At 47.9% G+C, this 24,540-nt stretch overlaps 1 long non-coding RNA gene across 9 annotated transcripts in view; it reads left to right on the top strand.

Moving 5' to 3' along the window:
- Positions 1-24,540, top strand: part of LOC117979913 (uncharacterized) — a 127,109-nt gene that overhangs the window by 48,837 nt on the left and 53,732 nt on the right. For 8 of the 9 annotated variants that reach the window (XR_010111910.1, XR_010111909.1, XR_010111911.1 and 5 more), the window contains 3 exons: positions 5,069-5,330; positions 8,832-8,948; positions 14,613-14,728. This is a non-coding gene — a long non-coding RNA (uncharacterized LOC117979913). Of the gene's footprint in view, positions 1-5,068; positions 5,331-8,831; positions 11,405-14,612; positions 14,729-24,540 lie in introns of all 9 variants that reach the window. The other variant, XR_010111915.1, reaches the window with a different exon arrangement.

Raw genomic sequence — 24,540 nt, 5'->3', positions numbered from 1 at the left:
TGACCGTGGTGGCCTTCTTAGACCCTGTGGGAAAGGACTCTACCTATCCAGTGAAAGTGTCTACCTAGACCAGAAGGTATTTTAGTTTCCTGAATCGGGGCACGTTGAGTAAAGCTAATATGTCAGTCCTGGGTGGGGGCAAATCCCTGAGCTTGATGTGTAGGGAAGGGAGGGGGCCTGAATAATCCCTGAGGAGTAGTAGAATAGCAGATGGAACACTGAGAAGTTATTTCTTTGAGGATAGATTTCCACAATGGAAAGGAAATAAGAGTTTCTAAGAGGCGGGCTGGTGGCTTGTACTATAGCATAGCCTGCCTTTGCTGGTGTGTGGCGAGTAGGCCTGGTGGAACTGCCATCAATAAACTAAGTGTGATCAGGGTGAGAAACAGGGTAGAAGGAAATGTGGGGAAATGGCAAGAATGTCAGCTGGATCAGAGAGATACAGTCATGAGGGTCAGGTGTGGTATCAGGAATAATGTGGGAGGCCAGATTGAAGTCCGGGCCAGGAACAATGGTACTTATGGGAGACTTAACAAAGAGTGAGTACAGCTGAAGGAGCCGGGGAGCAGAAAGTATATGCATTAGGTGTGAGGAAGAAAATAGATTTTGGAAATTATGAGAACTGTAGAGAGTGAATTGAGCATGGTTTGTGATTTTAAGGGCCTCTAAAAGTATTAGGGCAGCAGCAGCCACTGCACGGAGACATAATGGCCAGCCTAAAACAGTAAGGTCAAGTTGTTTGGACAAAAAGGTTACAGGAGGCAATCGTGGTCCTTGTGTAAGAATTTCTACTGCACAGCGCTGCACTTCGGTTGTGTGTAATGAAGAGGGTGGGGATGAGTCAGGGAGAGCTAGGGTGGGGGCAGTCTTTAAAGCTGTCTTCAAGGAACAGAAAGAGGAGTGGGGAAAGGATTTAAGATCTATGGGGTCAGCTAGGTTTCCTTTTTTGAGTTTATATAATGGTTTTGTTAGGATGGCAAAACTAGGTATCTAAAGGCAAAAGTATCCAACCATGCCCAGGAAGGAAAGGAGTTGTTTTGTAGCTGGGGTTGGGGTTTGAGAGATTAGTCGGACACGATTGGGAGGGAGAGCACGTGTGTTCTTATGAGAATTATGCTGAGATAGGTAACAGATAAGGGACAAATTTGGGATTGACTGAAGTAATGGGGCTGTCTGTGAAGCTTTGCGTCAGTACAGCCCAGGTAATTTGCTGACCCTGATGGGTGTCAGGGTCAGTCCAAGTGAAAGCGAAGAGAGGCTGGGATGAAGGGCGCAAAGGAATAGTAAAGAAAGCATACTCGAGATCCAGAACAGAATAATGGGTTGTGGAAGGAGGAATTGAGGATAGGAGAGTATATGCGTTTGGCACCATGGGGTGGAGAGGCAAAACAATTTGGTTGATAAGGCATAGATCCTGAACTAACTTGTAAGGCTTGTCTGGTTTTAGGACAGGTAAGGTGGGGGAATTGTAAGGAGAGTTTATAGGCTTTAAAAGGCCATGCTGTAGCAGGCGAGTGATAACAGGCTTTAATCCTTTCAAAGCATGCTGTGGGATGTGATATTGGCATTGAGAGGGGTAAGGGTGATTAGGTTTTAATGAGAAGGTAAGGGGTGCATGATCGCTTGCCAAGGAGGGAGTAGAGGTATCTCCTACTTGTGGGTTAAGGTGGGTGGCAATGAGATGTAGCTATAGTCTAGGAATAGTCAGGGAAGCAGATAATTTAGTTAGTGTCTCAGCCTAATAAGGGAACTGGGCAGGTGGGGACAACTAAAAAGGAGTGCTTAAAAGAGTATTGTCTAAGTTGGCACCAGAGTTGGGGAGTTTTAAGAGGTTTAGAAGCCTGGCCGTCAATACCCACAACAGTTATGGAGGCAAGTGAAACAGGTCCTTGAAAAGAAGGTAATGTGGAGTGGGTAGCCTCCGTATTGATTAAGAAGGGGACGGACTTACCCTCCACTGTGAGAGTTACCTAGAGCTTCTGTGATGGTCCTGTAGGCTTCCGAAGTGATCGATCAGGCATTGTCAGTCTTCAGCTGCTAAGCCAAGAAGATCTGGGAAGGAGTCAGTCAGAGGACCTTGGGCCAGAGTTCCAGGGGCTCTGGGAGTGGCTGCCAGGTGAGTTGAACAGTCCAATTTCTAGTGGGGTCCTGCACAGATGGGACATGGCTTAGGAGGAATCCCGGGCTGTGGGCATTCCTTGGCCTGGTGGCCAGCTTTCTGGCACTTGTAGCAAGCTCCTGGGGGAGGCGGTTCTGGAGGAACACCTGGCCACTGCCCTTTAGGCATTTGGAAGTTCTTGTGTGCTGGAGATGTGGCTGGGGTTTGTCTCACTGTGGAGGAAAAGAATTACAACTCAGAAATATGTTGCTTCTTGGCTGCCTCTACTCTATTATTGTACACCTTGAAGGCGAGGTTAATTAAGTCCTGTTGTGGGGTTTGAGGGCCAGAATTTAATTTTCAGAGCTTTATTTAATGTCAGGAGCAGATTGGGTAATACAATGTAGATTGAGAATAAGACGGCCTGTTGACCTTTTAGGGTCTAGGGCTGTAAAGCATCTCAGGGTTGCTGCCAAATGATCCACGAACTGGGCTGGATTTTCATATTTGATGAAAAAGAGCCTAAACCCTATCTGATTTGGGATAAAGAAAAAGGAGCATTAACCTTGACTGTGCCTTTAGCTCCAGCCACCTTATTAAGAGGAAATGGCTGGGCAGGTCAAGGAGGGCTAGTCATGGAATGAAACTGTAAGCTGGAGCTGGTGTGAGGAGGGAAGGTGATAAAAGGATTATAGGGTGGAGGAGCGGAGGCTGAGGAAGAATTGGGGCCTAGCTCAGCCTGGCGAGGAGGGGAGATGTCAGGTTAGTCTGCAGAAAAGGAAGATTAGAAAGACTCAGTGACGCTTGTGGTTGGGACTGAGGGGACAGGTGGGACAGAAAGAAGGAAGATTTGGGACGAGTTGCACTAGGAACAGACTAGGGAGGGACCGATGTGTAAAAGAATGCCTGGACGCCAGTCACCTCAGATCGTTTGCCCATTTTACGACAAGAAATGTCTAGATCTTGTAGGATGGAAAAATTGAAAGTGTCATTTTCTGGCTATTTGGAACTACTGTCGAGTTTGTATTGGGGTCAAGAGGCATTGTGGAAGAAAATAAGGCATTTAGGTTTTAGGTCGGGTGTGAGTTGAAGAGGTTTTAGGTTTTTAAGAACACAGGCTAAGGGAGAAGAAGGGGGAATGGAGGGCAGAAACTTGCCCATAGTGAAGGAGGTAAGCCTAGGGAAAAGAGAGAGTAGAGACACAGAGATAAGGGGTGGGGGGGTTCTTGCCTTCCAGAAAAGCGAGAAAGGGGTTGGGGTGCAGAAATAAAGGGTTGTGGTGCAGAGCTAAGAGGTCAGAGCACAGAAATAAGGGGTTGGGGTACAGAGCTAAGAGGTCAGGTCACGGAAATAAGGGATAGGGTCACAGAGATAAGAGTTTGGGGCATGGAAATAAAGGATCAGGGCACAGAGATAAGAGGGGGTTCCTGCCCCTCCCCCAGAAAAGCGGGACTTGCTGCTAAGGGAGAAGGAGAAGGGGTTGAGGGGTTCTTGCCCCTTCCCCCAGAAAAGCGGGAGTTGCCACTAAGGGTGAAGGACCAAGGCAGGCGTCCCTGCGTGGTCTGACACCTCTGAAACCTGGCTGAATAATCAGAGAGGTGTCCCTGCAATGATTAAACACCAAGGAAAGGCTGCCTTCCCTAGTCTGTGACAGGCGCCAGAATTTTGGCTCCACGGATAAAACGTGTCTCCTTTGTCTCTACCAGAAAATGAAAGGAATTGAAATTAAGAGAAGGGAGAGATTGAAGTGTGGCGCCAAGATTGAAAGGAGAAAGAGGTTGAGGGATAGTGAGGGAGGTTGGAGAAGAGAGTAAAAAGAAGCTGCTTCCCAGATTTGAAATTGGTGAGATGTTTCTTGGGCTGGTCAGTCTGAGGACCTGAGGTCGTAGGTGGATCTTTCTCACAGAGCAAAGAGCAGGAGGACAGGGGATTGATCTCCCAAGGGAGGTCCCCCCCGCCATCCGAGTCACAGCACCAAATTTCACATGGGTGTGTGTGAAGAGACCACTAAACAGGGTTTGTTTGAGCAATAAAGCTGTTTATTTCACCTGGGTGCATGTGGGCTGAGTCCGAAAAGAGTGAGCAAAGGGAGATAGGGGTGGGGCCATTTTATAGGATTTGGGTAGGTAAAGGAAAAAGGGGGGATTGTTCTCTGGCAGGCATGAGTGGGGGGTCACAAGGTGCTCAGAAGGGGAGCTTTTGAGCCAGGATGAGCAAGGAGAAGGGATTTCACAAGATAATGTCATCAGTTAAGTCAGGAACTGGCCATCTGGATGTGTACATGCAGGTCACAGGGGATATGATGGCTTAGCTTGGGCTCAGAGGCCTGGCTCTCTTCCTCCAGAGGAGGAGACCCAGACAGAGGAGAAGAGGAGGAGGCAAGGTGATCACAGAGGCAGAGATTGGATCATGCAGCCACAAGTTGAGGAATTCTAATAGCCTCTACAAGCTGGAAGAGGCAAGGAATGGATATTCCCCTAGAACCTCTGAAGGAGCATGGTCCTGCTGACATTTGATTGATTTTGGACTTCTGGCCTCCAGACATTTTTTTTTCTTTTTTTTTTTTTTTTTACACAGAGCCTTGATCTGTTGCCCAGTCTGTAGTGCAGTTGCACGATCTCGGTTCACTGCAACCTCCATCTCCCAGGCTCAAGCCATTCTCTAGCCTCTGCCTCCCAAGTAGCTGGGCTACAGGTGCGTGCCACCATGCATGGCTTATTTTTGTATTTTTAGTAGAGATGAGGTTTTGCCATATTGGCCAGGCTGGTCTCGAATTCCTGGCCTCAAGTGATCCACCCACCTCAGCCTCCCGAAGTGCTGAGATTATTTAGGTGTGAGCCATGGCACCAGGCCCAGACATGGCTTGAAGCCACCAATTTCATGGTTCTTTGCTGCAGTGGTTGTGGAATATGAATGCACTCATGTTGTTGGTTGAACTTTGCTGACCTTGTGTCTGTTATTCCCTGGCAGTTCTACAGGGCCTGGAGCTGATACGAAAAACCTCCCTTCTTTCCCAAATGGTCCCCAGCTTCCCCGTTCACTGAAGGCCCTGCAGTCGGGAACAGTCAGGACTTTGCACCCAGTAGTTTTGGGTGTTTGGCCGACCCTTCCTCTTGTGTGATTCATGGACCCGCAGCATTGCATCACCTGTGAGCTTTTGGAATTGAAGACTCTCAGGGCTCACCCGGGAGGACCTGCTGGGCCAGTATCTGCATTTTAACAAGATACCCAGGTAATTTGTGTACACCTTCAGATCTGAGAAGTGCTGGTAGGAGAGGCTTTAAGGTGGTAATTAGATCTTTTCTTCACTTGCAAGAATCTTAGTTTCTTCATGTTAAATCTATTAACTGTGGCAATGGCATGGGGGTTATAAAACAAAACAATCCTTACATCAAGAATGCACCCTGGTGTGTTATGGATGTGGGTGAAAAGAAATATGTGGAATTTGCTTTAAAATGTTGTAAAATAGCAAGAAGGAAAAGAAAAGCGGGAACTGGAATGAGATTGGCGAACTGTTGACAAATTCTCGCAGTGGGATGATGGGTGCATGGGGGTTCATGGTGCAATTCTCTCCCTGCTTTTTGTGCGTATGGGAAATTTCCATAATGAAAAGTTAGAGGTCGGGCACGGTGGCTCATGCCTGTAATCTCGGCATTTTGGGAGGCTGAGGTTGGTAGATTGCTTGAACCTAGGACTTCAAGACCATCCTGGACAACATGGCAAAACGCCATCTCTACTAAAAATGCAAAAATTAGCCAGGCATGGTGACAACATGCCTGTAGTCATGTTGAGGCACGAGGTTGAGGCATGAGAATCACTTGAACCCAGGAGGCAGAGGTTGCAGTGAGCCGAGATCGCACCATTACACTCCAGCCTGGGCGACAGAGTGAGACTTGGTCTCAAAAAATTTTTTAATTTTCTTTTTCTTTTTCTTTTTCTTTTTTTTTTTGAGATGGAGTCTTGCTCTTTTGCCCAGGCTGGAGTGCAGTGGCATGATCTTGGCTCACTGCAAGCTCCACCTCCCGCGTTCACTCCATTCTTCTGCCTCAGCGTCCAGAGTAGCTGGGACTATAGGCACCCACCACCATGTCCGGCTAATTGTTTGTATTTTTAGTACAGATGGGGCTTCACTGTGTCAGGATGGTCTTGATCTTCTGACCTCGTGATCTGCCCACCTTGGCCTCCCAAAGTGCTGGGATTACAGGCATGAGCCATCGTGCCCAGCCTTAATGTTGTTTAATTTTTTTATTTGTTGAGACGGGATCTCACTCTGTAGCAAAGGCTGGAGTGCAGTGGTGTGATCCTGGATCACTGCAGCCTCTACCTCCTGGGTTCAAGCGATCTTCCCACCTCAGCCTCCCGAGTAACTGAGACCACAGGCCTGTATCACCACACCTGGTTAGTTTTTTCCCTTTTTCTAGAGGCAAGGTCTTGCTGTGTTGCCCAGGCTGGTCTTGAACTCCTGAGCTCAAGCAATCTTCCCGTCTCAGCCTGGGAGTAATCCCAAAGTTCTGGGATTACAGGTGTGAGTCACTCTACCCAGCCTCAACTGTTTTTCGTGACTCCACTTTTTCTCCCCTCTTGGAAATGACTAGTCTTCTAGGGAATGTCTTTTTTGTCTAAATCTCTGGTTTCTTTGCTCAGTGCACCTGTGTTTGGCATTTTGTTGATCCCCAGGCCTTTTTCAGTAGCATTGTCCCTGTAGGGCAGGATGGGAGCTGATGGCTTCTCAGCATCTTTTAACTCAGTTTAAAGATGACTATCAACAACATCTAGTCAGCATCTGTTTCTCTTGGCAGCTGGGACTTCATTTCCTTTCTCTTTCTCCACCTCTCTAACCTCTTTAAGACTCTGTCTTTGTAATGGGTACAGCATCACCTGTGTGACCCTTAGGCTCTCTTACTTACATGTGATCTGCATATTGTGTCTTTACTTCAGGGCTTCTCAACCAGGGGGTGATTTTGCCCCCCAGAGAATATGTGGCCATGTCTGGAGACAGTTTTGGTTGTTGTAGCTGGAGGAGGTGGTGCTCCTGGCATCTAGTGGGTAGAGGCCAGGGATGCTGCTAAACATCCTCCAATGCCCCGGACAACTCCCACTAAGACAGAATAATGATCCAGCCCCAAATGTCAATAGTGCTGAAAGTGAGAGACCCTGAATCCATCTTAGAGATCATCCAAGCACATTTGGCCAAATTGTTTTTGCTACTGTCCCATGAAGAAAAGGCAGACTCATGACTGATGGCAACATAGATGGGAATTTTGTTTACCTCTTCTTGGTGGACTTTAGGATACGATGACTTACCATTTGTGCAAGTTGTGCATTGCACACCTCCAGGGGGCGCCACCCACATATTTATGAAAATGCCACCCCAGGAATTGCACAGTACATAGTCTACATGGCTATAAGCAGTGGCTCTGGTTTTGGGGTTACCCTGGGGTGCTCTGAAATTGGGAGGAACTTTATTTTTGGCCATTAGAGGCCCTGAGCATGACATTGAGTACCCTTTCAAGAAAGGAGAAATGCTGAACAGAAAGGACCTCATTTTTATAACTCTTGATCATCATCTAGTTACGGAGCATCCACTTTTCACCCCTGGGCCATATCCATTTGACGGATGTAAAATGATCAAATTATAAGATCATGGCTTTCACTTTTGATAGCTTCTTCCCGGAACATGGCGGTAAGAGCCTCTCATTTTCAATTGATTCATTGGGGGAGAAAATATACACAGCTGCCCTAAGACTTTCTATTACACACCATTTGTTTGACGGGATTTCTTTAGTTTCTGTAGCATAACTTATTCTAACTGGTCCTCAATCACTTTGCAATAAAAACTGAGCTTGTGAAAATGTTCATTGTCATTACCAGTGATGGAGCAGTAAGTACAGAGTTCTGCAGAGGGAAGGAATTGAGAGATTTAAACTAGCAGAATGAGCCACTCACCCTCAGAATTGCTTTTATTCTTGGTGAGAACTGAGGGGAATTTCGACAGGGTTCAGTGGGACTGCGGGAAGTGGGGCTGGGAGGTGGCTGTTTGCACGTGTGGTCATCAAATCCAGTGAGGGGGTCCATGTACTGTGGGCAGCCCCACAGATGGAGTTGGGATTGCCCTGGACTGAGTACTGGCTCATCAGATTGCAAACCGCCATTCTCAAGACATCGAGGCCCAGGCTGGTGCCGGAGATACATTGCAGTGTGTCAGTCTTTCTTCCATCGCTCCTCTCCAATGACAGTTCCCGATTTTCCACCGAGGAGTCACTAGTACCCCACGGTATGTGTGTGACTGGCCACTCCCCACCCTGATCTGGGGCTGGGGCATGTGGTCCCAGCCTGGATGTCAATATCCTTCCACCACCCTGGCCGCAGTGATAGGGTCTGAGAAGCAGATTAGCCAAAGGAAAGACAGTCTTGGAAATTTCATGTTCATGCTTAAAAAAGTAAAATGGAAAGTGGGGGGAGGGTGAGGGGTCATTCTGATGATATAGTTTGAGGACCTGGATGCAGCCACACCTGTAGCTGTCAACTCTGTGCCATAGTACTGCTTTTTTTTTTTCCTTCAAATTTAAATACTTCCTAGAGGCAAGGTCTTACTATGTTTCTTAGGCTGGTTTTGAAATGTCCCTTTCGGGGGGATGCTTTTACTGCTTCACTTCCTTTCTATGACAGCTCCGGGAATCAGAAGACAAGGGAGATGATTTTTTTTTTTTTTTTTTTTTTTTTTTTGAGACAGGGCTTGCTCTATTGCCCAGGCTGGAGTGCAGTGGTGCAATCACAGCTCGCCACAGCCTTGATCTTCTGGACTCAAGCGACCCTCCTGCTTCAGCCTCCTGAGTAGCTGGGACTGTAGGTGAGTAGCACCATGCCTAGCTAATTAATTTTTTTTTTTTTTAAATGAGATCTCACTATGTCACCCAGGCTGGCCACATACTCCTGGGCTCAAGTGATCGCCCTGCCTTAGCTTGCCAAACTTACAGGTGTGAGCCCCCAACACCAGTCAACACTGTGGTCTTATGCACCTGGTGTCCCCCTAGGCCCTGAGCAATGATCCTCCTGCTTCAACCTCCCAAAGTGCTGGGATAACAGATGTGAAGCACCATGTGTGGCCCACATAGTATTCTTATGGGTTAAATTGAGTCCTCCTCAAAAGATGTTGAAATCCTAAATTCTAGTAGCTCAGAATGTGACCTTATTTAGCAATAGAGTTATTGCAGGTCGGGCGTGGTGGCTCATGCCTGTAATCCCAGCATTTTGGGAGGCCGAGGCAGGTGGATAACCTGAGGTCAGGAATTTGAGACGAGCCTAACCAACATGGAGAAACTCTGTCTCTACTAAAAATACAAAATTAGCTGGGTGTGGTGGCGCATACCTGTAATCCCAGCTACTTGGGAGGCTGAGGCAGAAGAATCGCTTGAACCCAGGAGGCGAAGGTGGCATTGAGCTGAGATCACGCCATTGCACTGCAGCCTGGGCAACAATAGTGAAACTCCGTCTCAAAAAAAAAAAAAAAAAAAAAGAAAGAAAGAAAGAAAGAAATAGGGTTATTGCAGATGCTATTGATTAGAATGAAGACATCCTGGAGTAGGGAGGGCCCTAAATCAATGACTGGTGTCCTTATAAAACAGGAGAGGACAGGCTGAGTCACAGGGACACAGGGAAGAAGGCCATGGATCGGACGGAAGATTGGACTGATGCGTCTGCAAACCAAGGAACACTGAAGACTGCCAGGAGACCACAGGAAGCTAGGACGAGGCAAGGCAGGACTCCCCGACAAGTGCAGGAGGGAGTGTGGCCCTGCTGGCACCTCCATTTCAGACTGCTGGCCACCAGAGCCACAAGACAATCAATTTCTCTTGTTTCAAATCACCCAGCTTGTGGTACTTGGTTGCGGCAGCCCTAGGGAATGAATATAAGTAGTTTCTTTTTTTTTTTTTTTCTTTTTTTGAGACGGAGTCTCACTCTGTCGCCCAGGCTGGAGTGCACTGGCACGATCTCAGCTCACTGCAAGCTCCGCCTCCTGGGTTCATGCCATTCTCCTGCCTCAGCCTCATGAGTAGCTGGGACTACAGGCACCTGCCCCCAAGCCCAGCTAATTTTTTGTATTTTTAATAGAGACGGGGTTTCACCGTGTTAGCCAGGATGTTCTCCATCTCCTGACCTCGTGATCCGCCTGCCTCAGCCTCCCAAAGTGCTGGGATTACAGGCGTGAACCACTGCGCCCGGCCAAATATAAGTGCTTTTAAATTAACCCTCCTTTTCTCTCCATCTTCTTCTAAATGATCATTTTTGCCTAAGCAACAGCTAGGGTTTAATACGGATGTGATGACTCACTTCAAAGTGGGGGAAGCCAGTTCCCATGTGCGCCGAAAGCTCCTGCTGCCTTGGCCCTGGGCTCAGAGACTGGACCATCATTCTGGGGGCTTGCTGGAGATCTGAGACAGGGCAGCATTCTCTGTTGCCTTTAAACAAAGGCTGGTGCTTGCCCAGGAATGTGAGCTCCACCGAGGATCTATTTGGAAGGCAGAATTCTGAGATGACCCCTTAGGTTCCTGCCCTGGATAAATGTCAAGTGTAATCTCCTCTCCCCTGGAGTGTAGGCAGGACCCGTGGCTTGCTTCTAGTCTATACCTATGGAAAAGTTGAAGGGATTTTGCAGATGTAACTGAGCCCCTAATCCGTTCACTTTGAGTTAATCAAAAGGGAGATTATTCACGGTGGGCCTGACGTCTTCAGGTGAGATCTTCAGTGAGGTTCTGGAGGAGAGAGACTCCTTCCTCCTGGTTTTTGGTTTTTGTTTGTTTGTTTGTTTGTTTGTTTATTTTGAGATGGAGTCTCACTCTGTTGCCCAGGCTGGAGTGCAGTGGCATGATCTCGGCTTACTGCAACCTCTGCCTCCCTGGTTCAAGTGATTCTCCTGCCTCAGCCTCCCAAGTAGCTGGGATTACAGGCATGTGCCATCATGCCCGGCTAAGTATTGTATTTTTAGTAGAGACGCGGTTTCACCATATTGCCAGGCTGGTCTCGAACTCCGGACCTCAGGTGATCCAGCTGCCTCAGCCTCCGAAAGTGCTGGGACTACAGGCGTGAGCCACCATGCCTGGCTGGTTTTGAAGAAGCCAGCCACATGAGTTCCATAGTTGCATGGAAATAAATTCTGCCAACAACCATGTGAGGTTGGGAGAAGACCCCAAGCCTCATATGAGACACTAATTCCAGCCGACACCTTGATCACAACCTTGTAAGGACCTGAGCAGAGGACCCAGCTAAAGCCGCACCCCCAGGCTCCTGACCCACAGGAAAGGAGAGGTAATAGATGGGTGTTTAAAGCTGCTAAATTTGTGTTGATTTGTTATGCAGCTTAGAAAATGAATGCATCATTCCATTTTTGAAAAATCATAAGCTAATCACACCATTCAATTTTTTTTTTTTTTTTTGAGACAGAGTCTCACTCTATTGCCCAGGCTGGAGTGCAATGGCACAATCTCAGCTCACTGTAACCTCTGCTTCCTGGGTTCAAGTGATTCCCTTTCCTCAGCCCCCCAAGTATCTGGGACTACAGGCATGCACCACCACACCCAGCTAATTTTTGTATTTTTAGTAGAGATAGAGTTTCACCATGTTGGCCAGGCTGGTCTCGATCTCCTGACCTCAAGTGACCTGCCTGCCTCAGCCTCCCAAAGTGCTGAGGTTACTGACATAAGCCACCGCGCCCAGCCTGACACATCATTCAATTTTAAGGAACTTCCAGGTGCTGTTGTCAAGCCCCTCTTGTGTGGCATGGAGGTGGGGAGAGATGGGTTGGAAGATGACTGGATGGGGACATGGAGCTAGATGGGAAGAGGAAAAGTGTCTTGAAGGAAGTAAGTCCCTTCAGAAAAGGGAGGGAGAAGCTTGATCAATATGCAGACTTTCACAGCCCTTCAGTCCTGGGGTTATTGGAGGAGAGACAGGTCTTGCCTTGTATTTGAGAGTTACCATCCCAGGCAGAGGCCCTACTTCTACCTTCTTGCAGGTGGGGCTGGGGGGCAAATATAGGAGAAACGAACACCCTTTTTAAGCATGTGAAAAGTTTCTGGAGTGGAGAGATGATGAAGCAGGATATTTGGAGTCAATAGCCAATGTTTTTATTTTATTATTACACTTTAAGTTTTAGGGTACATGTGCACAACGTGCAGGTTTGTTACATATGTATACATATGCCATGTTGGTTTGCTGCACCCATTAATTCATCATTTAACATTAGGTATGTCTCCTAATGTTATCCCTCCCCCCTCCCCCCACCCCACAAAAGGCCCCTGTATGTGATGTTCCCCTTCCTGTGTCCATGTGTTCTCATTGTTCAGTTAACAGCTATGAGTGAGAACATGTGGTGTTTGATTTTTTGTCCTTGTGATAGTTTGCTGAGAATGATGGTTTCCAGCTTCATCCATGTCCCTACAAAGGACATGAACTCATCATCTTTTATGGCTGCACAGTATTCCATGGTGTATATGTGCCAAATTTTATTGATGCAGTCTATCATTGTTGGACATTTGGGTTGGTTCCAAGTCTTTGCTATTGTGAACAGTGCTGCAATAAACATACGTGTGCATGTGTCTTTATAGCAGCATGATTTGTAATCTTTGGGTATATATCCAGTAATGGGATGGCTGGGTCAAATGGTATCTCTCGTTCTAGATCCCTGAGGAATCACCACACTGACTTCCATAATGGTTGAACTAGTTTACAGTCCCACCAACAGTGTAAAAGTGTTCCTATTTCTCCACATCCTCTGCAGCACCTGTTGTTTTCTGACTGTTAATGATCGCCGTTCTAATTGGTGTGATATGGTATCTTATTGTGATTCTGATTTGCATTTTTCTGATGGCCAGTGATGATGAGCACTTTTTTCATGTGTCTTTTGGCTGCATAAATGTCTTCTTTTGAGAAGTGTCTGTTCATATCCTTTGCCCACTTGTCGATGGGGTTGTTTGTTTTTTTCCTGTAAATTTGTTGGAGTTCATTGTAGATTCTGGATATCAGCTCTTTGTCAGATGAGTAGATTGCAAAAATTTTCTCCCATTCTGTAGGTTGCCTGTTCACTCTCATGGTAGTTTCTTTAGCTGTGCAGAAGCTCTTGAGTTTAATTAGATCCCATTTGTCAATTTTGGCTTTGGTTGCCATTGCTTTTGGTGTTTTAGACATGAAGTCCTTGTCCATGCCTATGTCCTGAATGGTATTGCCTAGGTTTTCTTCTAGGGTTTTTATGGTTTTAGGTCTACCATTTAAGTCTTTAATCCATCTTGAATTAATTTTAGTATAAGGTGTAAGGAAGGGATCCAGTTTCAGCTTTCTCCATATGGCTAGCCAGTTTTCCCAGCACCATTTATTAAATAGGGAATCCTTTCCCCATTTCTTGTTTTTGTCAGGTTTGTCAAAGATCAGATCGTTGTATATATGCGGTATTATTTCTGAGGGCTCTCTTCTGTTCCATTGGTCTATATCTCTGTTTTGGTACCAGTACCATGCTGTTTTGGTTACTGTAGCCTTGTAGTATAGTTTGAAGTCAGGTAGCATGATGCCTCCAGCTTTGTTCTTTTGGTTTAGGATTGACTTGGCAATGTGGGGTCTTTTTGGTTCCATATGAACTTTTAAGTAGTTTTTTCCAATTCTGTGAAGAAAGTCCTTGGTAGCTTGATGGATATGGCATTGAATCTATAAATTACCTTGGGCAGTATGGCCATTTTCACGATATAGATTCCTCCTACCCATGAGCATGGAATGTTCTTCCATTTGTTTGTATCCTCTTTTATTTCGTTGAGCAGTGGTTTGTAGTTCTCCTTGAAGAGGTCCTTCACGTCCCTTGTGAGTTGGATTCCTAGGTATTTTATTCTCTTTGAAGCAATTGTGAATGGGAGTTCACTCATGATTTGGCTCTCTGTTTGTCTGTTATTGATGTATAAGAATGCTTGTGATTTTTGCAGATTGATTTTGTATCCTGAGACTTTGCTGAAGTTGCCTATCAGCTTCAGGAGATTTTGGGCTGAGACGATGGGGTTTTCTAGATATACAGTCATGTCATCTGCAAACAGGGACAATTTGGCTTCCTCTTTTCCTAACTGAATACCCTTTATTTCCTTCTCCTGCCTAATTGCCCTGGCCAGAACTTCCAACACTATGTTGAATAGGAGTGGTGAGAGAGGGCATCCCTGTCTCTTGCCAGTTTTCAAAGGGAGTGATTCCAGTTTTTGCCTGTTCAGTATGATATTGGCTGTGGGTTTGTCATAGACAGCTCTTATTATTTTGAGATACGTCCCATCAGTACCTAATTTATTGAGAGTTTTTAGCATGAAGCATTGTTGAATTTTGTCAAGGGCCTTTTCTGCATCTATTGAAATAATCATGTGGTTTTTGTCTTTGGTTCTGTTTATATGCTGGATTACGTTTATTGAACAGCCAATGTTTTTAAAAATCCTCTCTCCCTGAGCCTTTCCCTCACTCAAATAGCTGGCACCTTCGGCCTCCTTGCTTCTAGGAAAGAATGTGCTGGAGAAAAACAGAGATTCCCCCTGGCCTGGAGCTTCACAAGCTTAGCCCCTTCCAGGAGCCACAGAGGAGTTGGGGCATCGGGAAAGTCTTGGAGGATACAAGGTGAGTAAGAACACAGTCTTGGCTGGGTGTGGGGGCTCACACTTGTAATTCTAACACTTTGGGAAGCCAAGGCAGAAGGATCACTTGAGCCCAGGGGGTTTGAGACAAGCGTGAGCAACACAGCGTGATCCCATTTATATATATATATAAAAAACTAGTTGGGCGTGGTGGTGCATAGTTGTAGTTTCAGCTATTCAGGAGGCTGAGGCAGGAGGATTGCTTGAGCCCAGAAGTTTAAGGCTGTGGTGAGCTGAGATTGCACCACAGCACTCCTGCCTGTGCAATAGAGCAAGACCCTGTCTCCAAAACAACAACAACAACAACAAAAACAACAAATGCCATCTCCCTTGTCTTCTGATTCCCTGAGCTGTCAGAGAAAGGAAATGAAGCAGTGAAAGCATCCTCCGAAAAGGGACTTTTAAATCCTTCTCCCTGAGCTGAACTACAGCGAAAAGGAAGCCATTCTCACAGAAAGGTCTATGGGATCACAGAGTGGAGGGGACCTGTGCCCCATGTCATGGGACAAGCCCTGGGAAGATGGCACCATTCCCAAGATACATGAGTTCTATCATTTGCCACCATTCCCACTGCCTGGACTAAAGTAGATGCTCAAAGTATTCCCCGAGTGAAAGAAGGAATACAGCATCAGCCTTCTCAAAGAACTCTCCAGTAAGACTTTCCTTCATCAGCAGCAGGGAAAGCTAATGAGGGTCATGTGACCCTGCCTCCCAGGTGAGGTCTGAGATGTCTGCACTGTGCACCTCCACAGGCACATGGCGGGTACCATCGGCTTGGCTTTGCAGAGATACCATGTGCCCCAGGGAGAATCTGGGCAGTCAAGTCAGCTCTCTTGGGGAGTCTCTCCCAGAAGGGATCTTGTGCCAGGGGGATTGGACTCTGCTGGCTTTGTTTCCTGCTTGGGACCACCAAGCTCCTGGTACCCCCAGGACTCTGTCTAGGTAGCTTGGAGGGCTGTCTACGTGACTTCTTGGACCTGAAACCTAACTGGACCTATGCATGGTCTTGCAGCTCAGACGTGAAACAGGGATCACCCCACCTCACCAGCAATCCCCCTTGTTTTAAACTGCAGTTAATAACTCGCTGGGCTGAGGGAGCCCCCTTTATCATAGTTTATGTGCAGCCTACCCCCTGGAATCTGAAGAAGTCTTTGGGTGCTGGCAGTACCAATTTTTATCCATTATTTTTTCTATTACGGATAATTCCTTTCCACATTGGAGTCACCCAGAGGTCGGCTTGAACCCAACCACATGAAGACAAATGCCAGTGGTTTTGCCGGCTCCCGGGTGCCCTCTGTTTCATTAAAGCATCATATTCGGGATATATATCTGTTGCCTGGAAGCTTGGGGGTGGGTGAAATTCATAGGGGTTTGTAATGAGGACTTAATTAGAACTAAAGACACATGAGGGCTGAGGCTGGAGGAGGGCGGTGGGGGGTGGCAGAGGCAGGGATGGGCCACCCAGTTCCTGGAACCATCCAGGGCTGAGTTGGAATCCTGCCCTGCCTCTCCCCACCTGTGTGACCTCAGCCTCTGATTTCTCACCTTTAAGGAAGGAACCTGCCTGACTTGCTATCACTGTTTAGAGAATTGAAAAGGAGCTGATGATTGTGGAACCTGCTGGACATTTTCTGAAGCCAGGTACTGGGTTCAACATGGTGTATAGTTATCTCCAGGCACTGGTTCTTAGTTGAGGGTGAATTTGCACCCCCAGCAGGCACTTGGCAGTGTCTGGAGATAATTTTGGTTGTCACGATGGGAACAGGGGTGCCAATGGCATCCATCTGGTCAGTAGAGGGCAGGAAAGCTAGTAACATCCCACAGTGCCCAGAACAGCCCCATGCAACAGAGAATGATCCTGCCCCAAATGTCAATAGTGCTGAGGTCAACAAACCTATTTCTTGGTTTGGAGGTGGGGGCAGGGTCTCACTGCATTGCCCAGGTTGGAGTGCAGTGGCACAGTCATAACCCACTGCAGGCTTGACCTCCTGGGCTCAAGCAATTCTCCCACCTCAGCCTCCTGAGTAGCTGGAACCATGGGTGTGCACCACCAAACCTGGCTAACTTTTTATTTTAATTTCTTGTAGAGACGGGATCTTGCTATGTTGCCCAGGCTGGGCTTGAACTCCTAGGCTCAAGCAGTCCTCCTGCCTTGGTCTCCCAAAGTGCTGGGATTATAGGCATGAGCCATCACGTGTGGCCAAAAAGCGGTTTTAATGTTGAAGCAGAGTAAATATTCCCCAGTTCAATACATGGTCTATTTGGTTATAAATAAGAGGCACACAGGAACATGTTGTTTCCACAATGAGTGAATGAAAAATATTTTATGTTACAACAGTTTGTTGTTTGTAGGCAATGAATAGCTTTGCATGTACATCCCTTACCACCAAGCAAATATGTCAGCAGGACAAAGTCCTACAACTGGAATCGCCAAATAAGAAAGTTCATGCATTAAAAAAAAATTTTTTTTTGAGACAGGATCTTGCACTGTCACCCAGGCTAGAGTGCAGAGGTGTGATCACAGCTCACTGCAGCCTCAACCTCCCAGGCTCAAACAGTTCTCCCACCTCAGCCTCCAGAGTAGCTGGGACTAAAGATGTTCACCACTATGCCTGGCTAATTTTTGTATTTTTTGTAGAGATGGGGTCTCATCATATTGCCCAGGCTGGTCTCAAACTCCTGGGTGAAGTGATCCTCACCCCTTGGCCTCCCAAAGCACTGGGATTATAGGTGTGAGCCCCTGTGTTCAGTGCACTATCTGATTTTGCCAAATTACACTTCACTGAAGCCATACACATTTCTTTTCTTTCTTTTCCTTTTTTTTCTTTTTTTTGAGTTGGAGTTTTGCTTTTGTTGCCCAGGCTGGATTCTGATGGCACAGTCTTGGCCCACTGCAACCTCCGCTTCCTGGGTTCAAGCAAATCTCCTGCCTCAGCCTCCCAAGTAGCTGGGATTACAGGTGCATGCCATCATGCCCAGCTAATTTTCTATTTTTAGTAGAGACGGGGTTTTGCCATCTTGGCCAGGCTTGTCATGGACTCCTGACCCTCAGGTGATCCGCCCGCCTTGGCCTCCCAAACTACTGGGATTATGGGCATAAGCAACCGCGCCCAGCCTGAATGTAGAAGAGCAGTGGGGTGATTCGGTAATTTTAAAAATGTGCTCTCTCTGTTTATATCTTCTCATCAAAATCTGGGAATAAATAAAAGGTGGACACGCTGTATGATAGTTTGTGCCCATCATATTCTCAGCACTCAGGGATCCATCCAGGATCTGCCCACGGGAGATCTTTTAAGTGTAATGAAGTTAACGCCACCGGGAAGTGGCTTCCCCTTTCTCTAGAAAAGGGATATTTGGCTCCTGCTTCCTGACACTAAGAGCCCCCAAATGACTTGCCTCTCAGAGTTTGCATGTAGAAAAATCTACCTCAGCAAATCTTCCTTTGAATGGTTGTTCAGCTTTGTTTTTTCAATTTCTATTCTTTTTTTTAAAAAAAAAAAATTTTAAGATAGAGTCTCACTCTGTCGCCCAGGCTGCAGTGCAGTGGCGCAATCTCGGCTCACTGCAGCCTTCGCCTCCCGGGTTCAAGCGATTCTCATGCCTCAGCCTCCTGAGAAGCTGGAACTACAGGCGTGGGCCACCACACTTGGCTAATTTTTGTATTTCTTTTAGTAGAGATGGAGTTTCACCATGTTGGCCAGGCTGGTCTTGAACTCCTGATCTCAGGTGATCGGCCCGCCTTGGCCTCCCAGAGTGCTGAGATTACATGTGTGAACCACTGCACCCAGCCTGTTTTTTAAGTTTCTGATTCGAGGACGCCTTTGAGAGTCTGATGAAAGTGATAAACCCTCTCCCCAGAAGAACGCACCTGCAATTTGCCTGGAATCTCCAAGGTTCCAGAAGATTTCCTGGGCCCCTGAAGAAGCGGCTGTCTGGATAGGAGTGAGGCTCATGCCACCAGGCACTCTGTCTTGCCTCGCCTTTCTCTGTTTGAGGTGCACTGCCTAAGGGGGACTTCCAGGCTCAGAAAAGCAGGTAGAACCAGTTCCGTGTGGCCAGGGACACCCCAATTCCAAGTCTGTCTTCCCTACTTTCTAGCAGAGCAACTGGTCAGTTATTCAGCATCTGTTTTTGTTTTTTTTTTTGTTTTTGATACAGAGTCTTGCTCTGTCACCCAGGCTGGAGTGCAGTGGCATGATCTCGGCTCACTGCAACCTCCACCTCCCGGGTTCAAGCGACTATCCTGTCTCAGCCTCCCAAGTAACTGGGATTACAGGCATGAACTACCACAACCGACTACTTTTTGTATTTTTAGTAGAGACAGGGTTTTGCCATGTTGGCCAGGCTGGTCACGAGCTCCTGACTCCAGATGATCTGCCCACCTCGGCCTCCCAAAATGCTGGGATTACGGGCATGAGCCACTGCACCCAGCCTGTTCAGCATCTCTGAACCTTAGTTTTCCGATCTGTAGAATGGGACACTGACTCTGCTATCTCCTTGTATCAGAGATCACGAAAGTGAAGGACTTCACATAGTGCCAGCACCAAGCCTGTGTTTGAGAAATGGAAGCTATTATGATTTTTTTTATTACACTTTAAGTTTTAGAGTACATGTGTACAACATGCATATTAGTTACATATGTATACATGTGCCATGTTGTTGTGCTGCACCCAGTAACTCGTCATTTAGCATTAGGTATATCTCCTAATGCTATCCCTCCCCCTCCCCCCACCCCACAAGAGGCCCCCGTGTGTGATGTTCCCCTTCCTGTGTCCATGTGTTCTCATTGTTTAATTCCCAGCTATGAGTGAGAACATGTGGTGTTTGGTTTTCTGTCCTTGGAATAGTTTGCTGAGAATGATGGTTTCCAGCTTCATCCATGTCCCTACAAAGGACATGAACCCATCATTTTTTATGGCTGCATAGTATTCCGTGGTATATATGTGCCACATTTTCTTAATCCAGTCTATCATTGTTGGACATTTGGGTTGGTTCCAAGTCTTTGCTATTGTGAATAGTGCCGCAATAAACATACGTGTGTATGTGTCTTTATAGCAGCATGATATATAATCCTTTGGGTATATACCCAGCAATGGGATTGCTGGGTCAAATGGTGTTTCTAGTTCTAGATCCCTGAGGAATCGCCACACTGACTTCCACAATGGTTGAACTAGTTTACAGTCCCACCAACAGTGTAAAAGTGTTCCTATTTCTCCACATCCTCTCCAGCACCTGTTTTTTCCTGACTTTTAAATGATTGCCATTCTAACTGGTGTGAGATGGTATCTCATTGTGGTTTGGATTTGCATTTCTCTGATGGCCAGTGATGATGAGCATTTTTTCATGTGTCTTTTGGCTGCTTAAATGTCGTCTTTTGAGAAGTGTCTGTTCATATCCTTTGCCCACTTGTTGATGGGGTTTTTTTTTTTTGTAAATTTGTTGGAGTTCATTGTAGATTCTGGATATTAGCCCTTTGTCAGATGAGTAGATTGCAAAAATTTTCTCCCATTGTGTACGTTGCCTGTTCACTCTCATGGTAGTTTCTTTTGCTGTGCAGAAGCTCTGGAGTTTAATTAGATCCTATTTGTCAATTTTGGCTTTTGTTGCCATTGCTTTTGGTGTTTTAGGCATGAAGTCCTTGCCCATGTCTATGTCCTGAATGGTATTGCCTAGGTTTTCTTCTAGGGTTTTTATGGTTTTAGGTCTACCATTTAAGTCTTTAATCCATCTTGAATTAATTTTAGTATAAGGTGTAAGGAAGGGATCCAGTTTCAGCTTTCTCCATATGGCTAGCCAGTTTTCCCAGCACCATTTATTAAATAGGGAATCCTTTCCCCATTTCTTGTTTTTGTCAGGTTTGTCAAAGATCAGATAGTTGTAGATGTGTGGAATTATTTCTGAGGGCTCTGTTCTGTTCCATTGGTCTATATCACTTTTTTTGTATGAGTACCATGCTGTTTTGGTTACTGTAGCCTTGTAGTATAGTTTGAAGTCAGGTAGCGTGATTCCTCCAGCTTTGTTCCTTTAGCTTAGGATTGGCTTGGCAATGTAGGCTCTTTTTTTGGTTCCATATGAACTTTAAAGTAGTTTTTCCAATTCTGTGAAGAAAGTGATTTGTAGCTTGATGGGGATGGCATTGAATCTACATTACCTTGGGCAGTATGGCCATTTTCATGATATTGATTCTTCCTCCCCATGAGCATGGAATGTTCTTCCATGTGTTTGTATCCTCTTTTATTTCATTAAGCAGTGGTTTATAGTTCTCCTTGAAAAGGTCCTTCACATCCCTTGTAAGTTGGATTCCTAGGTATTTTATTCTCTTTGAAGCAATTGTGAATGGGAGTTCACTCACGATTTCGCTCTCTGTTTGTCTGTTATTGGTGTATTAGAATTCTTGTGATTTTTGCAGATTGATTTTGTATCCTGAGACTTTGCTGAAGTTGCTTATCAGCCTAAGGAGATTTTGGGCTGACATGATGGGGTTTTCTAGATATACAATCATGTCATCTGCAAACAGGGACAATTTAACTTCCTCTTTTCCTAACTGAATACCCTTTATTTCCTTCTCCTGCCTAATTGCCCTGGCCAGAACTTCCAACACTATGTTGAATAGGAGTGGTGAGAGAGGGCATCCCTGTCCTGTGCCAGTTTTCAAAGGGAATGCTTCCAGTTTTTGCCCATTCTGTATGATATTGGCTGTGGGTTTGTCATAGAAAGCTCTTATTATTTTGAGATGCGTCCCATCAATACCTACTTTATTGAGAGATTTTAGCATGAAGGTTGTTGAATTTTGTCACAGGACTTTTCTGCATCTAATGAGATAATCATATGGTTTTTGTCACTGGTTCTGTTTATATGCTGGATTATGTTTATTGATTTGTGTATGTTGAACCAGCCTTGCATCCCAGGGATGAAGGCCACTTGATTATCGTCGATAAGTTTTTGATGTGCTGCTGGATTCGGTTTGCCAGTATTTTATTGAGGATTTTTGCATCGGTGTTCATCAGGGATATTGGTCTAAAATTCTCTTTTTATGTTTTGTCTCTGCCAGGCTTTGGTATCAGGATGATGCTGGCCTCATAAAATGAGTTAGGGAGGATTTCCTCTTTTTCTATTGTTTGGAATAGTTTCAGAAGGAATGGTAGCAGCTCCTCCTTGTACCTATGGTAGAATTCGGCTGTGAATCCATCTGGTCCTGGACTTTTTTTGGTTGGTAAGCTATTATTGCCTCAACTTCAGAGCCTGTTATTGGTCTATTCAGAGATTCACCTTCTTCCTGTTTTAGTCTTGAGAGGGTGTATGTGTCGAGGAATTTATCCATTTCTTCTAGATTTTCTAGTTTATTTGTGTAGAGGTGTTTGTAGTATTCTCTGATGGTAGTTTGTATTTCTGTGGGATTGGTGGTGATATCCCCTTTATCATTTTTTATTGTGTCTATTTGATTCTTCCCTCTTTTCTTCTTTATTAGTCTTGTTAGTGGTCTATCAATTTGGTGATCTTTCAAAAAACCAGCTCCTGGATTTACTGATTTTTTTTTTCTTTTTTATTGATCATTCTCGGGTGTTTCTCGCAGAGGGGGATTTGGCAGGGTCACAGGACAATAGTGGAGGGAAGGTCAGCAGATAAACAAGTGAACAAAGTTCTCTGGTTTTCCTAGGCAGAGGACCCTGCGGCCTTCCGCAGTGTTTGTGTCCCTGGGTACTTGAGATTAGGGAGTGGTGATGACTCTTAACGAACATGCTGCCTTCAAGCATCTGTTTAACAAAGCACATCTTGCACCGCCCTTAATCCATTCAACCCTGAGTGGATACAGCACATGTTTCAGAGAGCACAGGGTTGGGGGTAAGGTCACAGATCAACAGGATCCCAAGGCAGAAGAATTTTTCTTAGTACAGAACAAAATGAAAAGTCTCCCATGTCTACCTCTTTCTACACAGACATGGCAACCATCCGATTTCTCAATCTTTTCCCCACCTTTCCCCACTTTCTATTCCACAAAACCGCCATTGTCTTCATGGCCCGTTCTCAATGAGCTGTTGAGTACACCTCCCAGATGGGGTGGTGGCCGGGCAGAGGAGCTCCTCACTTCCCAGTAGGGGCGGCCAGGCAGAAGCGCCCCTCACCTCCCGGACGGGGCGGCTGGCCGGGCGGGGGGCTGACCCCCCCCACCTCCCTCCCGGACAGGGCGGCTGGCCGGGCAGAGGGGCTCCTCACTTCCCAGTAGGGGCGGCCGGGCAGAGGCGCCCCCCCACCTCCTGGACAGGGCGGCTGGCCAGGCGGGGGGCTGATCCCCCCACCTCCCTCCCGGACGGGGCGGCTGACCAGGCGGGGGGCTGACCCCCCCACCTCCCTCCCACATGGGGCGGCTGGCCGGGCGGGGGGCTGACCCCCCCACCTCCCTCCCACATGGGGCGGCTGGCCGGGCGGGGGGCTGACCCCCCCACCTCCCTCCCGGACAGGGCGGCTGGCTGGGCAGAGGGGCTCCTCACTTCCCAGAAGTGGCGGCCGGGCAGAGGCGCCCCTCACCTCCCGGACGGGGCGGCTGGCCAGGCGGGGGGCTAACCCCCCCACCTCCCTCCCGGACGGGGCGGCTGGCCGGGCCAGGGGCTAACGCCCCCACCTCCCTCCCAGACAGAGCGGCTGGCCGGGCAGAGGGGCTCCCCACCTCCCAGTAGGGGCGGCCGGGCAGAGGCGCCCCCCCACCTCCTGGACAGGGCGGCTGGCCGGGCGGGGGGCTGATCCCCCCACCTCCCTCCCGGACAGGGCGGCTGGCCAGGCGGCGGGCTGATCCCCCCACCTCCCTCCCGGACGGGGCGGCTGGCTGGGCGGGGGGCTGACCCCCCCACCTCCCTCCCGGACGGGGCGGCTGGCCGGGCAGAGGGGCTCCTCACTTCCCAGTAAGGGCGGCCGGGCAGAGGCACCCCTCACCTCCCGGACGGGGTGGCTGGCCAGGCGGGGGGCTGACCCCCCACCTCCCTCCCGGACGAGGCAGCTGGCCGGGCAGAAGGGCTCCTCACTTCCCGGTAGGGGCGGCCGGGCAGAGGCGCCCCTCACCTCCCGGACGGGGCAGCTGGCCAGGCGGGGGGCTGATCCCCCCACCTCCCTCCCGGACGAGGAGGGAGGACGCTCCTCACTTCTCAGACGGGGTGGCTGCCGGGCAGAGGGGCTCCTCACTTCTCAGACAGGGCGGTTGCCAGGCAGAGGGTCTCCTCACTTCTCAGACAGGGCGGCCGGGCAGAGACACTCCTCACATCCCGGACGGGGCAGCAGGGCAGAGGTGCTCCCCACATCTCAGATGATGGGCGGCCGGGCAGAGACGCTCCTCACTTCCCAGATGTGATGGCGGCCGGGAAGAGGCGCTCCTCACTTCCTAGATGGGATGGCGGCCGGGCAGAGACGCTCCTCACTTTCCAGACTGGGCAGCCAGGCAGAGGGGCTCCTCACATCCCAGACGATGGGCGGTCAGGCGGAGACGCTCCTCACTTCCCAGACGGGGTGGCTGCCAGGCAGAGGCTGCAATCTCGGCACTTAGGGAGGCCAAGGCAGGCGGCTGGGAGGTGGTTGTAGCGAGCCGAGATCACGCCACTGCACTCCAGCCTGGGCGCCATTGAGCACTGAGTTAACGAGACTCCGTCTGCAATCCCGGCACCTCGGGAGTCTGAGGCTGGCGGATCACTCGCGGTTAGGAGCTGGAGACCAGCCCAGCCGACACATCGAAACCCCGTCTACACCAAAAAAATACGAAAACCAGTCAGGCGTGGCGGCGCGCGCCTGCAATCGCAGGCACTCGGCAGG

The sequence above is a fragment of the Pan paniscus genome, chromosome 3, assembly GCF_029289425.2.
Source record: "Pan paniscus chromosome 3, NHGRI_mPanPan1-v2.0_pri, whole genome shotgun sequence".
Taxonomy (NCBI): Eukaryota; Metazoa; Chordata; class Mammalia; order Primates; family Hominidae; genus Pan; species Pan paniscus.
This window is presented reverse-complemented; position numbering and strand designations above follow the sequence as displayed.